The following is a 17,215-nucleotide window of genomic DNA, read 5'->3' on the forward strand; positions in this document are numbered from 1 at the left end:
CTTATATGGAAATACAAGATCCCAAACAGCCAAAAGAATCTTGAGAAAGAAGAACAGAGCTGGAGGAATCATGCTCCCTGACTTCAGACTATACTACAAAGCTACAGTCATCAAGACAGTATGATACTGGCATAAAAACAGACATACAGATCAATGCAACAGGATACAAAGCCCAGAAATAATCCCACGCACTTATGGTCAATTAACCTACAATACGGGAGGCAAGAATATACAATGGAGAAAAGACAGTCTCTTTAATAAGTGGTGCTAGGAAATCTGGAGAGCTGCATGTAAAAGAATGAAATTAGAACATCTCTAAGACCATATATAAACCAAAATAAACTCAAAATGGATTAGGGACCTAAATGTAAGATTGGATACAATAAAACTAGAGGAAAACATAGGCAGAACACTCTTTGACATAAGTTCCAGCAATATTTTTTTAGATCAATCTCCTAAAGTAATGGAACCAAAAGCAAAATAAACAAATGGGACTTAATTAAATTTAAAAGGTTTTGCATAACAAAGGAAACCATAAACAAAATGAAAACACAACCTACTTACTGGGAGAAAATATTTGCAAATGATGCGACTGACAAGTGCTTAATTTCCAAGATATACAAACAGCTCATACAGCTCAATGTCACAGAAAATCAACCAAATCAAAAAATGGGTAGAAGATCTAAGTAGACATTTCTCCAAAAAAGACACACACATGGCCAAAAGACACATGAAAAGATGTTCAACATCACTAATTACTAGAGAAATGCAAATCAAAACTACAACGAAGTATCACCTTGCCCCAGTCAGAATGGCCATCATCAAAAAGTCTACAAATAATAAATGCTGTTGATAGTGTGGAGAAAAGGAACCCTCCTACACTGTTGGGGGGAATGTAAATTGGTACAGTCACTATGGAAAACAGTATGGAGGTTCCTTTAAAAACTAAAAACAGAGTTAACAATATGATCCAGCAACTCCACTCCTTGGCATATATTGATAAAAGACAAAAAGTCTAATTCAGAAAGATACATGCACCCCAGTGTTTAGAGCAGCACTATTTACAATAGCCAAGACATGGAAGCAACATAAATTCCCCTCAACAGATGAATGAATTAAGAAAATGTGGTACCTACACAATGGAATATAACTCAGCCATAAAAAAAGAATGAAATAATGTCTTTTGCAGCAACATGGATGGACTTAGAGATTATCATAGTAAATGAAGTAGGACAGACACAGAAATATAAATATCCTACGATATCACTTACATGTAGAATCAAAAAAAATGATACAAATAAACTTATTTACAAAACAGAAATAGACTCACAGACATAGAAAGCAAACTTATGGTTACCAAAGGGGAAAGGGGATGTGGGAGGGATAAATTAGGAGTTTGGGATTAAGACACACACACTACCATATATAAAATAGATAAACAACAAGGACCTACTGTATAGCAACAGGGAACTATATTCAATATCTTGTAATAACCTATAATGGAAAAGAATCTGAAAAAGGATAGATAGATAGATAGATAGATAGATAGTTGATAGATAGATAGATATAGACAGATAGATCTAAATCACTTTGCTGTATCCCTGAAACTAACACAACATTGTAAATCAACAACACTTCAATTAAAAATAATAATGATTATTATTATTTCTTTGGCTGAACATGATATGCTGTTTTAACCAAACAATTTAGTTTTATCTTATATAACTAGTTTTATTTGTAAGGTTTAACTAATGCCTTTTAGAAACTGCTTAGTCTTTTTGTAGCATCTTGCTCTTCTTTATTTTTAATTTCTTATTTCTTTCATGTATTTAATCATTTCAGACATACCTCTCACATTGTTCAATAATCTGAAATTCTTAACAACCCAATTCCCTGATGTTTGTAGTATCTGCTGACTCCTGCATATCATAGAATGTTTCCCTGTATTATTTAATTTAACTTTTTATTTAATCTTTAATACACTTTTATCTGTGGAAAATCAGTGCAGCCAAGGTTGAGGCTTTATTTCTCAAGAATGGTTTTATATTTGTATCTGTCAGTCAAAATATCAGCAGCATGGGACTGAATTTTATGTTAATTTCTCAATTTTGCATCTCTCAGGACAAGAAGCTAGTGTAAATTCAAAACACTACCCCTGTGATTCATAGACCTAGGCTTGAAATAAACCAGGAAAGCCTTTTTTCCACCCAGAAGCCAGTCTGAGACATACAGATGTCCTTGTAATCTCCCTGTGATCCAGGGAGGTTGTTTTTAAAACTTACATTTTCATTGAGGCTATAGTATTTTAAGGCTTTCAACTTATATGTGTACATGTGTGTTGGGGAAGTGTTGCTGTTAGTTCTAAGTGTTTACCTCTCTTAGGTCCAAGGCTTCATCTTTTTAACTGGCGTGAATATTAACAGTTAAAACACGGGCTTTCACATTAGGTCAAGTTAGAGTAACTAGGATTGACCTAACCATCCCAACCCAAATAACTATGAAACTCGACAAAATACATGAGACAACTGTTTATAGGCACAAATAATAGAGAAGAACTGTGAAAGAAGGGAATGCTTTAACTGAGCCTGTGTTCACAACAGCTCTGCAGGGGAAACCGTGATGCAGAGTGGTGCAGTTGAAGCAGAGGAAAGGTCTTACTGCTGAGGAGGCTGAGATCAGAATTTATGGCAGTTGAGGTAGCTGAAATTTGTAGACCATGTTATAAAAGAGGAAAACCTACACAGATATTAGGATCCCAAGATCTGCAGGGAGGTTCCGCTTCAGTTCCTGGTCAAGGGCTGGACTGAGTTTGCACAAGGTAAAATTCCATGAAGCCTATCAGAGAGTGGCTGCAACAGGGGGAAAAGTTGAATGAAGAAACCAAAGGTCATGCAGTGCTGGGAGATGTTGAAGTGCCAGCCCAGCCAGGGTGGAGAGACCTCACTCAGCACCTCTTTATTCATTTGTGACTCCAAAAAGGAGTACACTTTAGAAGCAAGTACCAAGCCCCAGAGCAGGGGTCTCAAATATTTTCTGTAAAGAATCAGATAGTAAACATTTTAGAGATTGCAGGCCACATATAGTCATCTTTCTCCCTCCTCTCCCTCCTCCTCTTCCTATTCTTTAAGAAAAGTCATTTTTAACTTTGGGCTATACAAAAACAGTTTGAAAGTCAGGTTAAGCCCATGAGTCATAGTTTGCAGACTCTTGGCCTAGATTTAGGCCCATGACCCAAATTATGGAAAAATTAGAAAGAGTCCTACCCCAGAAATGTATAAAACAATGTCTGAAAGTTTCAAAAAGGAGATCCAGCAGTTAACTGTCTGCCAGGACAAAATTAACACTGTATAAAGGAAGACAAAGTAAAGCAGACTATCCTCTACATATTACCTAAAATGCCTACCAACCATCAAAAATTTTCATTCAATTCCTACTTCCAATAATGGCAGAATATCCACAAATAAAAATTATAAAACCTGGACAAGATATTTCTAAAACAGTTATTCAAAGGCAATGGAGAGTGGTTGCTACAGGCTGAATTGATCAAAAAAGATCATTTGATGTGCTCACCTCCAGTATCCCAGGATGTAACTTTATGTGAAAAGAAGGTGTTTACAGAGGTAATCACGTTAAAATGAGGTTATTAGAGTGGCCTTAATCTAATAGGACAGGTGTCCTTATAAAAACAGGAAACTTGGACACAATGACTAAGGGACAACACCATGTGAAGACAAAGACAGAATATGGGTGATACACCTATAAGTCAAGCAATGCCAAAGATTGCCAGCAAACCATAATGAGACAGATTTTCCCTCACAGCCCTCAGAAGGAACCAACTCTTCTAACACATTGACCTTAAACTTCTAGTCTCCAGGACTGTGAGACAATAAATTTCTATTTTTTAAGTCACCCAGTTTGTGGTACTTTCTTACAACTGCTCTAGAAAACTGATATAGTGACCAAGATCAGGCAGAAAATTTACAGGAAAGGACCCTTGAAAGAGCAAAGTCCACTATGTTAGATTTATATAAACATGGCTTTTCATCCAAGGCCACTTCCTAGTATGTACGGTGAGGAGTAGAAGAAAGTTGTGGTCTTACTGGCTTGAGGAAGAAAATAGGACTGGCAAAGCACCTGGAGGGTTAGAAGAAAAACAGTATGAAGAATGAGGCCCTGAGGCAGGGTGGGTGGTAGGTTAAGCCCCTATATCTTAAAATAAATTTTGTCCAGTGCTTGGCTGTTTACTGAAATACACATTCTTGGGGAAAACTTCAGGTGGCCTGGTGAAAACAGAAGTTGAAAGGTATGAGAGAATAGTTCAGCTGCTGACCACCATAGGAAAGATACTGTTTAGAGTTTAAATCCAGCCAAATTAACTTCTGGCTAGAAAGAAAATCAACACTCAAGAGAAGAAAATGGCAGAATTCAATTCTCTACAACTTATCATGGAAACAGTGTCCAGTTTAGAAAAAAAATTACTAGACTTAAAAAAAAATCAGAGAAATATGCCCAAAGCCAAGAGAGGAAGAATTCAATAGAAACTGATACCCAAAAGAATCAAATGGTAGACATAGCAATAAGAATTTTAAATCAGTTACTTTAAATGTGTTCAGGACTAAAAAGAATTTGTGATAATTATCAATGATCATGTGAGGAATATCAGCAAAAAAAGTGGAAATTGTAAAAATATTTAAAATAACAGAATTAAAATGTGCAATCACTAAAATGAAAATTTAGTGGAAATTCTTACCAGAATATTTGAGAGAAAGGAAAAATAGGCAGTTAATTTGAAGATATATCAATACAAATAATCTAGTAGGAAGAACAGAAAGAAAAAAATTGACATAAATAGAGACAATGTGACATGTAGGGAAATATTAATCTGCTTAATACTCTTGTCATTGGAATCTCAGAAAGAAAAGATATATAAAATGTAAAGAAGATGTACTTGAAAAATAATAGCTGAAAATTTCTCAAGTTTAAGGAAAAATATCAAGTGACAGAATCAAGAATCTCCACAAATGCCAATATAGAATCTCACAAACAGAATCTCATCTAGGCATATCATAATCGTACTAGTGAAGACAAAAGACAAAGACATAATCTTAAAATCAGACTAAGGGAAAAAAGGAATATGCAGGAATACAATAGGAAAAGGAATATGCAGGAATACAATAAAATAAACTACATCTAGTTTCACATTAGAAAGACTAAAGCTCAGATAAAATCTTAAAGTGCTGAAAAAAATTGACATCCAAGAATCTTAAATCCAAGGAAAATGTCCTTCAAATATGTGGCAAAATATTCAAAAAGAAAAAAATTTTTGAGATAAATCATATCTAGCAGAACTATACTAGAGAAAACAATAAAAGAGCTTCCTCAGAATGAAGGGAAATGACAGCAGATGGAAAAACAGATCTACACAAAGAAATGAGGACCATCAAAAATGTAAATAGAGGGAATTCCCTGGTGGTCCAGTGGTTAGGGCTCCACACTGCCAAGGGCCTGGATTTGATCCCTGGTCAATGAACTAAGATCCCATAAGCCACACAGTGCAGCCAAAAAAACAAACAAACAAACAAACAAAACAAAATTGTAAATAGAAAAGATTTTATTTTTCCTTTACTCAATATTTTATTTTTATTGAAATAAATTTTACAGAATATAATATTCACAACTTAGGCATTTTAGAGTGTAAACTTTGGTGGGTTTTAGTATATTCACAATGTTATTCAACTGTCACCACTGTATATTTGCAGAATATTTTCATCACACCAAAAAGAAACCCTGTACCTATTACGTAGCCATCCCCATTTCATCCTTACACTAGTCTGTAGCAGCAACTAATCTCCTGTCTCTATGTATTTTCCTATTCAGGACACTTCATATAAATGGAATCATATAATATATAGACTTTTGTGTCTGGATTATTTCACTCAGTATAACGTTTTCAAGATTCATCCATGTTACAGCATGTATTAGTACTTCATGCTAAAGTACTACTATTTGCTTATCCATTGATCAGTTGATGGATATATTTGGGTAGTTCCACACTTTGGCTATTGTAAATAATACTGCTATGACTATTCAAGTACAAGTTTTTATGTAAACATATGTGTTCAATTCTCTTGGTTGTATACAAAGCTCCACGTGCACTTGAGAGGAATGTGTATTCTGCTTTTGCTGGGTGAAATGTTATTCTATAGATGAATGTTAGGTCTAGTTGGTTTATAGTACAGTACAATTTCCTTGCTGACTCTTTGCTTGCTGACTTCCTGTCAATTTGTCCTACCCATTATTGAAAGTGGAGTATTGAAGCCTCCAACTATTATCTTTAAACTATGTCTCCCTTCAATGCTGTTTGTTTTTGCTTCATATATTTGTAGCTCTGTTGTTAGGTGCATTTATGTTTATAATTGCTATGTCTTCTTGATGAATTGACCCTTTACCATTATATAATGTGCTTCTTTGTCTCTCAACTTTTCCATAAGGCCATTTGGTATAATATTAATGTATGCACTCCAGCTTTCTTTTGTATACTGTTTTATGAATATCACTATCCATCCTTTTATTTTCAAACATAATCTGAAGTGAGTCTCTTGCAGACAGCATATAGTTGTACCATGCTTTTTTAAAAAATCCATTTTACTTATCTTTGCTTTTTAATTGGAGAGTATAATCCATTTACATTTCACATAATTACTAATAAAAAGGGACTTTCTTCTATCATTTTGCTATTTGTTTCCTATATACCATATTAGTTATGTTCCTCAAATTTTTTTCATTATTGTCTTCTTTAATGTTAAATAGTATTTTCTAGTGTATCATTTTATTTCCTTTCCATTTCTTTTACTATACAGTACTGAGTTATTATTTTAGTAGATGTCCTGATTATAATATCTTAATTTACAACAATCTTAATTTGTAACAACTTAATTTATTATAATCTTAATTCCTAATTTAATACCTATTCACTTTCAATAGTATACACTTTCCTCCTATATGGTCTGCCCCCCGTTCTTATGTTATTATTGTCAAAAATTACATCTTTATACATTGTGCAATTATCAACATAGATTTTTAATTATATTATTCAGCTGTCTTTTAAATAAGTTTGTGAAAAAGAGGAAACAAAAAAAAATACATTAAACAACTTTTACATTTTCAGATGTACTTACCATTACTGGTGGTCTTTATTTTTGTGTGTGTATTCAAGTTACTACATGTTAGTGATGAACTCTCCTGGTGTTTGTTTATCTTAGGATATTTTAACACCTCTTTCATTTTTGAAAGATAGTTTTACCAGATAAAATTCTTGGCTGTCAGGTTTTTTTTTTTCTTTAAGCACTTTGAACACATCATACCACTGCCTTCTAGCCTCCATGGCTTCTGATGAGAAATCAGTTGATAATCTTATTGAGAACTCTTTGTTTATGATCAGTTGCTTCTTTCTTGCTGCTTTCAACATTCTCTCTTTGTCTTTCAACAGGCTGATTATAATGTGTATCAGTGTGGATCTATTTTATTTTATTTGGAGTTCACTGAGTATCTTGGATGTAAAGTTTGGACTTTTCATCAAGGCTAGGATGATTTCAGCCATTTTTTTCAAATGTCCTTTCTTCCTCTTTTCTCTCTCCTCTCCTTCTAGTCCTCCCATTATGCATAAATTAGTATGCTAGATAATATCCCATAAGTCTCTGAGGCTTTGGTCATTTTTCTTCATTATTTTTTTCTATTCCTCAAACTGGATAATATCAACGAACCTATCTTCATGTACACTGATTCTTTTTTTATGCTACTAAAATGTGCTGTTGAGTCTCTCCAGTGAATTTTTCATTTCAGTTGTACTTTTCAATACCAGAATCTCCATTTGGTTCTTTTTTTTACATTTCTGTCTCTTTACTGATGTAATCTATTTGATGTATCATTCTCATGGTTCCCTTTAATTCTTTACATATTGGTTCCCCTTAGCTTTTTGAACCTATTTAAAATAGCTAATTTAAAGTCTTTGTCTAGTATGGTCAATGTCTGTACTTCCTCAGAGACGGTTCTCAGTGATTGCTTTTCTTTTCTTGTGCATGGGTAAGACTTTCTCTTTGCATACCCTGTAGTTGTTGAAAACTGGACTTTTTTTTTTAAATTATTTATTTATTTATTTTTATTTATGGCTGTGTTGGGTCTTCGTTTCTGTGTGAGGGCTTTTTCCAGTCGTGGCAAGCGGGAGCCACTCTTCATCACGGTGCGCAGGCCTCTCACTATCGCAGCCTCTCCTGTTGCGGAGTACAGGCTCCAGATGCACAGGCTCAGTAATTGTGGCTCACGGGCCCAGCTGCTCCACGGCATGTGGGATCTTCCCGGACCAGGGGTCGAACCCGTGTCCCCTGCATTGGCAGGCAGATTCTCAACCACTGTGCCACCAGGGAAGCCCCAAAACTGGACATTTTTAATATGATATAGCAACTATGAAAATCAGATTCTCCCCCTTCTTGCCATTGCTGTTTGTTGTATTTGTTCTTGGTCGCTTGTTTAGTGACTTTTCTGAACTAATTTTGTAAAGTCTGTATTCTTCATGTGTGGCCACTGAAGTCTCTGTTCCATTAGCATAGTGGCCATACAGTGATTAGACAGAGTTCTCCTCAAATGTGTGTTACCTGAGAAAACCTCCCAGGCTTACAGATGGGCTCTTTGAAAGTGTTAGGACATGCCTTTGACACTCAACCACATAGTTTACATCTCTGCTTTAACCTTCACTTTCTGCTTATAAAGGATCCAAAAGACCAGAGCTAAAGGCTTAGAACCTTCTCAGTTTTTTCTGGAGTGTATGTACAATCCCAGTCTATGTTTACCTGGAGTGCCTAGAAGTGATGACACATCAGTAACAATAAGCACACACTGTGCCCAATTTTTGTTTCTAAATACTATTATCCTCACTATAAACCAAAAACCTCTTAGAGAAATGATGATTCCAGGGCGAATGCAGGGAAAGTACAAACAAACCCCAGAGTACCTCATTGTACCAGAAACTAAGAAAATACTCAAAGAAACATGAAGATATATCAAAAGATCACAGGAGCAGATAGAGGGATTCTCCAATGGTCAAATCTGGGACAATTTTAATGATCAGAGAAAGAATGCTACATGGGTAAGATGGAGCCTGAGCTATGCACCTTCAATTATGGATGAAGTTTGACTAGAAACAGGGAGGTGGAGAGCATTTTGGAGGAGAGGAAGACAAAACAAGAAGATAAAGCTAATCAAATGATGACATTAATAAATAATTCTATGGTTTTTAATTTTTTTAAATCTAGGACAACATTTTAGTATCAAAATAAATAATGATAATAATGTATTGTGATCCATTAATAAAACCAAAAAAATTGGGTCTACCATCATAATATATTTTTTTTACCATCAAAAACAATTTTTTCCTTATGGTAAAATGCAACTAAAAAATATAGGAAGACTGATGGAGTTAGGAAATTATCATTATATGCTAAAACTGCAGGTAAAAGTTTGAAGATAGCTGTATATTCATATATTTTTAAAATATTTCACCAAACTTATTTATTAATTACAAAGAGGAAGTTTTTTAAGTAGAGAAACTTAGAAAACACCATTTTATCCAAGTCATCAAAGCTAACACAGCCAATTTGGGAGCATACTGATATTATGTGCCTCCTAATAAGATTCACTGAGGAGAATACACTATCACTTCAGTAGTTTTCTTGCCAAAAATGCATATCCTGAATCTAATCGTGAGGAAACATCAGAGAAATCAAAATTGAGGAACATTCTACAAAGCAGATGGCTTAAAGTCTTCAAAAATATCAAGGTCAAAAAGCACAAATAAAGGCTGAAGAACGATTCCAAATTAGACACTGAAGAGATGTGACAACTAAATGTAATGCAGGACCCTAGATTTAATCCTGGACTAGAAGCAATCAATTGCTATTCAGGACATTATTAGGACAATTGATAAAAAGGATAAGATGACAGTATTGTATTAATATCAAATTTCCTGGTTTTTATAACTCTAATCTGTTTATGTAAGACAATGCCATTTTTCTTAGTATATGCACACTGACATATTTAAGTATAAAAGAACATGATGTTTTGATCTTGTTCAAAAACTTTTTCCAGGAACAAACATATACAGTGAGAGAGAGAGCAAGAAAATCGATAAAATATAAATGTTTGGTGGAAATGAGTAAAAGGTATCTGAGACTACCTGACAATATTTTTAAAACTTTTCTGTACATTTGAAATTATATCAAAATATACATCCATATGAGCCAATATGAAGTAATATAAGATGAATTCACCCTCTTACCTGAAACAACTAAAAAATGCACAAAATATATAAAACAATGGCTTTCAAGCTATAGGATATCAGGCAGTAGAGGATAATGATCATGAGAAAAGGGAAAAAAATGAGGGGAGAACTACAATTGTTCTACCTTATTGCCTGGAGAGAGCTTCCAAGATGCAGGGCAAGGGAGGGGAAACCAAGACCAAGCCCAGGAATTTCCTTGAGTTGAGGAGATTCAGATGGGAAACTGGGAAGGCCAATGTGACCTGAGTTCAAAAGGCAAGGTACTGAATAGAAGAAATCTTCACTGAAAGAGAACTACAAAGGGTCTGCCTCAAGTCTTTAGCTGAGTACTAATCAGAGTATGCATGTAAAGAAATTACCCAAGGCTGGGGAAAGACATACCCAAAAGGAATAGAGAGGAAAATTCTGAGAGCTCACACATGGCCACAAGTAATTCACATTCCCACCACAATAGTAGAAAAACCTTTTAATTCACATGGGTATTGCTGTAGTAATGGAGGAAAAGTCATCCTTAGATAACAGCTTCTTTGGTGCCACCTAACAGAGCTTAAAAATATAATTCAAAAAGATCAAATGGTTTTCAAGTAACTTAACTATGTCCCAGAACACAGCTCAAGAATATTTACAGAAATATGAAAATATACAGAATTCCAAAAAGGTAAAATGCAAAATTGCTCTCATCTAACCAACAATTCTGAGACATGTAAAGAAGATAAAAAATAAAGCCCATACTGACGAGAAAAATCAGTCAATGAAAAGAGATGTATAAATGACATGAATGATGGAATTAGTAGACAAGGATATTAACAGTTATTATGACTATTTTCTAGTTGTTCAAGTAGGTAGAAGAGATCATGAATGTTAAACAAAAACAAGGAAGATATTAAAAGACCCAAACTGTACCTCTAGAGATAAAACTACAATGTGAGAGATGAAAAGTACACTGGATAAGATTAAGTAAAAGTAGATTAGACTCTATGAAAGAAAAGATTAGTGAACTTGAAAACATAGCAACAGAGAAAAAGACAGGAAAAAAAAGAAAAGAAAAAACCAAGCATCAGTGACCTTCAAACTTCTGATTTACCTGTAATTGCAGTCCCTGAAGAAGAAGTGACACAGCATACAGAAAAAAATATTTGAAGAAATAGCCAAATTTTTTTTTCAATTTTTAAAAAAATTTTGAGGAAAAAATGAGCATTATAAATAACATAAATTCATACTTATTATACCTCTGATACTTTTGTTTTCCTAGGGAAAAGCATAGCCAAATAAAAACAATTAGAATTATAATAATTCAGTGGCAGCCGATATTAAATAACAAAACTGAAAGTTTCTAATACCAGCAGCAACCTATTAGGAAAAAAAGAGTTAATTTGTTGCATCATGGTTGCAGTATAAAATACCTAAAGGAAAACTTAATAAGAAACTAACAAAACTCTATTAAGAAAACAAACTACATTGTTTTAAAAGAAACCTTTAAAAGACTTGGAATTATATTCAATATCTTGTAATAACCTATAATGAAATATAATCTTCAAAAAATAAAAATAAAAATTAACTGAATCACTATTCTGTACACTTGAAACTAACGCAGTAGTGTAATCAACTACACTTCAGTAAGAGAGACAGAGAGAGGAATAAAGAGGGAAAGGAAGGAAGGAGGAAGGAAGAAGAAAGAAAGAAAGAAGAAAAGAAGAAGGAAAAGAAGAAAGAAGAAAGAAAGAAAGAAAGAAAGAACAGGAAGGAGGAAGGGAGAAAGAAATGGGAGGATTTAGTGAAGGGGAAGGAAGGAGGAGGAAGGGAGGAAGGAGGAAGGAAGGATATAGGCTTCGATAGGGAGGGAGGCTCCAAATTTGAGTGTCTACACACAAGTTCAGGGAAACTGTTCCCATTAATCCATACCTTTTTAAAAGTTTATTTCATTTTTGATAATCACTGTAAACTAGCAGGTCTAAGAAGTCTAATAAACCCAAGCTTGATAACATACAAAAAGCTACATAAAGGCACACTGTACTAAAATTGTTTAAAATCAGTAATAAACAGAAAATGTTTTTTAAAAATTTAGAAGAAAAAAGAAACATACACAAGAATGACAACAGACTTCTTGTCAGAAACAATACAAGAAAGAAGAGTAGTGTAACATCTTTAAAATACTGAAAGAAAAATCTTTCAACAGGGAATTCTATACCCAGTGAAAGTTTCTGTCAAACTGAAGGTAAAATAAAGACTTTTAAAGACATACAAAAGCTGAAAGAATTCATTGCAAGCAGACCTGAACTACAGGAACTGTTAATGATAGGCCTCCAGTCAGAGAGAAAACAATATTCAGTCCCTTCAGTCAGAAGTAAAATAATATTACTTGAAGGTAGAATATGGTTATTTTAAAATGCATACTATAAACCCTAAAGCAACTATTATAAAAGAAAAAAAATTATAGTTTATAGACAAAAAAGGAGGTAAAATAGAATTATAAATATTACTGAATTAATCTAAAAGAAAGGAGAAAAAGAAGATAAAAGGAACAAAGAGCAGATGGAACAAACTAACAAGTGGCAATACAGTAGATTTAAACCCAATCATATCAATTTCTATTAAATATAAATGGTCTAAATACTATAATTGTCAAATTAGATAAAAAGCAAGATGAATTATATGTTATCTATAAGAATTCCACTATAAATCTAAGGATGCAACTAGGTTAAATGTAAAAGGATGGTAAATTTATACCATGATAACACAAATCAAAATTATATCAAAATAAAAAATTAGTAGACATGCAAATAAGCAGGAAAATGTGACTCTAATCTAGAGACAAAGCTGTCAATAGAAACAGATGCTGGAATTTTTATAGAGACCTTAAAATAGCTGTTAACATTATGCTCAATGACATTAAGAAAAAGGTGGAGCTAATGTGTGAACCAATAGACAAATCTTAACAAATAAATAAAAACTAAAATAACAACCAAAAGAAAGTCTAGATACTATACTGGAACAGTATATTATCTGAAATTTTAAAATTTTACTGGGTGGGTTGCTTCTGCTACATAATGTAAAAAATTTAAATTGAACTCACAAAAAATAAAATATAATAAAATCTAAAATGTTACAAGTCACTCATAAGAGAGAAGGGACCCAGTGTTGCTTGCATTCTTGTTGGAGCAGTAGCTGGAAGAGAAATCTGCTGTAGAAAACATAAGATGAAAACAACTGGAAACTTCCATTATTAAAGCTCAAGTGAGGGTTGGCATGACAATTGATCTCTAGAAGCCTCAGACTCAAGGAGAATCTGCACCCATCCTCAGTTCCTTTCTATGAGCCTTTCCTGAGTACTTTTGAGAAAGACTCGGGTCAGAGCAGGAGAGAAAATGTCACCCCCTGAGGTGCAGGTGAGAAGGTCCTGTTGAAGTCTCAAATGGAGCTGAAGAACTGAGGGAAACTTCATGATAGTTCAAAACCTTTCACTAAATTCCAGGCAGTGACTGTCTACAACAGGGATGCAGAAGGAAAACTGAGGGAGGACACCTGAGGTACAGGCTCAGGGGGCCAGCTGAAGTCTGAAAGAATTGTGAAGAGTGGAAAGAAATCCAATTAGCATTTTAGGCCTCTCTCTGAGTATAGGATGTGGCCTTTGGTTACTAGGGCAAGGGCACAACCATCAAGTGAGAATGCCCTGAGCAACAGCAGCATGGATCCTGCAGAAGTCTGAAGATAGAGCATGAAAACTATGAGCAAAAATACATGCACTCCAAGCCTTACACTGAGTACAAGGCAGTAGCCTCTGCACTCAAAGAGGGGGCAATAGACCTAGAAATGAGCCATGAACACGACCCATTGAAGCACATGACATGGCCTACTGAAGTCTAATGGCACACAGTAGGATAGTTTCAAACCCTCAGATCCAAGGTTTTGCTAAAGAAAAGGTTCAGTGCCTGCCCTTAAATAATCTAAAGCCTTGATGAACTGAATCTAACAAAAGCAAAAAAAAAAAAAAAAAAAAAAAAAAAAGCCTACACCAAGACCAACTCAAAAACAGAATGAGTGCAACCCCTAAAATTTCCTTGACAGAAAAAGCAGTACTCATTTTTCAGTATCAATACTACTTACCTCAGGCTTTACTGTTATTTTAGACATGTAATCCAAACACACGAAGTAAAAATTTGTGGCCCACCATGAAGAGAAGAAATGGTCAATACAAACAGACATAGAGAAGACTCAGGTGGAAAAATATATGTACATATTTCTAATGCAGAAGGTAGAAAAAAAGTTAACTGATAGATAATTTCATCAAAGAGATGAGAATTATAAAAAAAAAGAACCAGGGAGTTAAACTAAATCTCTCCTGCCTACTAAGAATGAAACCTCATTGTAGTAGTCCCCTTAAATAAAGTCTAATTACCACTGTCTTTTAACAAAAAATAACCATATGGATGCAATATGTGAAAAACTTTTTTCAATGGGACCATCATGTTAAACTGAGTGAACTGTATTTAAGATGAAATAAAACTAAAACATCAGTAAGTGCTAACACAGGTTAATATATTATACAAATTGAAATAAAAATATATAAAAAAAATTTAAATGCTACAAAGCATTTAAAATAAGGGAAGGAAGGAGTAGAAAATGACCTAACATATATGTTATTGGAGTCCTAGATGGGAAAGAGAAAGAGAGAAGACACAGAACAAATAATCTAACATATAATGGCCAAGAATTTTCCAAAATTGAACAGACATCAAACTCAGCAAAACCCACACTAGATAGATATCAAGAAAATTACACTTAGACACATTAGAGTCAGCTTCTAAAAACCATAGATAAAAAGATCTTAAAAGCAGACAAAGAAAAAATTACATAAAATGGTATAACAATACTAATATTTGCTAACTTCTCATTAAAAACAATAGGGACAGGAGACAACAGAACAACATCTTTAAAGTGTTGAAAGAAAAACTCTTTCAATCTATAATTCTACCTCCAGAGAAAATATCTTTCAAAAGTAAAGAAAATAGATATCTTCAGACATTCAAAGGCTGAAAAAGTTGTTTTCTAACAGAACTTTACTTTTTAAAAATGCCAAAAATTTTACTCAGATGGAGGAAAATGATACCATAAAGAAACCTGATTTTGAACGAAAAATGAAGGACACCAAAAAGAGTAAGTAGTAAATACCAAAAATTATACATACAAAAACACACATACAGGCAAAGAGTAGGAGGGTGGTAAATAGAAGTATATTTTTGGAAGATTTTCAAATTGATCATACAATAATAGAAAATAATAGAATATACTTTAAAGTAGAATATGATAAGTCAAAATGCATAGAGCAACAACTTACAAAAACACAAAAATAACTGAAATGTCAATAGAGAAGAAAAAATAGAATACTGAAAAACACATGAATCACCAAAAAAAAAAAAAAAAGGTAAAGAAAGATCAGAGGAACAATATATGAGATACATATAAAACAAACACCATAGTGGCATACTTAAATCCAATTTAAAAATAAAAATATTAATTGTAAGTGGACTCAAAATGCCAATTAAAAAGCAAAAATTTTCATACATGATAAGTAACACTTTCAATATGAAGAAACACATGGTATAAAGTAAAAGAATAAAAAGAAAATCAAGTAGTACAAGTACATAGCATAAGAAAGCTATGCAAGTTTTTAGTATCACATGAATTAAACCCAAACACTGAGTATTACAAACAATTAAGAGGGAAATTTGAGAATGAGGAAACAGACAATTCACCAAGAAGACAAAACAATCTTAAAAATATAGGTAACTAATAACAAAGCTCCCAAATACATGAAGCAAAACTTAAAAAAAAAACTAAAGAAACAAATCCACAATCAAAGTTGGAAATTTTAACACCCTTCTCTAGGCAACAGAACAAGAAGACAGCAATCAGTAAGGATATTTGAATAACACTGTCACAACTTGGATAAAATAACATTTAGATAACCCTACACCCAATGCAGCAGAATATATTTTTCTTTTTTTCTTTTTTTTTTTTTAACATCTTTACTGGAGTATAATTGTTATACAATGTTGTGTTAGTTTCTGCTGTATAACAAAGTGAATCAGCTATATGCATACATATATCCCCATAACCCCTCCTTTTGCGTTTCCCTACCACTCTCCCTATTCCAACCCTCTAGGAGGTCACAAAGCACCCAGCTGACCTCCATGTGCTATGCAGCTGCTTCCCACTATCTATTTTACATTTTGTAGTGTACGTATGTCAATGCTACTCTCTCACTTCATTCCAGCTTACCCTTCCCCCTCCCCTCAAATCCATTGTATCCTCAAATCCATTCTCTATGTCTGCGTCTTTATTACTGTCCTGGTCCTAGGTTCATCAGAACCCCCTTTTTTTTTTTTTTCAGATTCTGTATATACGTGTTAGCATACGGTATTTGCTTTTCTCTTTCTGACTTACTTCACTCTGTAGGACAGATTCTAGGTCCACTCACCTCACTATAAATAACTCAATTTCATTTCTTTTCATGGCTGAGTAATATTCCACTGTATATATGTGCCACATCTTCTTTATCCATTCATCTGTCAACGGACACTTAGGTTGCTTCCATGTCCTGGCTATTGTAAATAGAGCTGCAATGAACATTGTGCTACATGACACTTTTTGAATTCTGGTTTTCTCAGGGTATATGCCCAGTAGTGGGATTGCTGGGTCATATGGTACTTCTATTTTTAGTTTTCTAAGGAACCTCCATACTGTTCTCCATAGTGGCTGTATCAATTTACATTCCTACCAACAGTGCAAGAGTGTTCCCTTTCCTCCACACCCTCTCCAGCATTTATTGTTTCTAGATTTTTTGATGATGGCCATTCTGACCGGTGTGAGATGATATCTCAT

This window comes from Balaenoptera musculus, chromosome 1, assembly GCF_009873245.2.
Source record: "Balaenoptera musculus isolate JJ_BM4_2016_0621 chromosome 1, mBalMus1.pri.v3, whole genome shotgun sequence".
In the NCBI taxonomy this organism is placed as follows: Eukaryota; Metazoa; Chordata; class Mammalia; order Artiodactyla; family Balaenopteridae; genus Balaenoptera; species Balaenoptera musculus.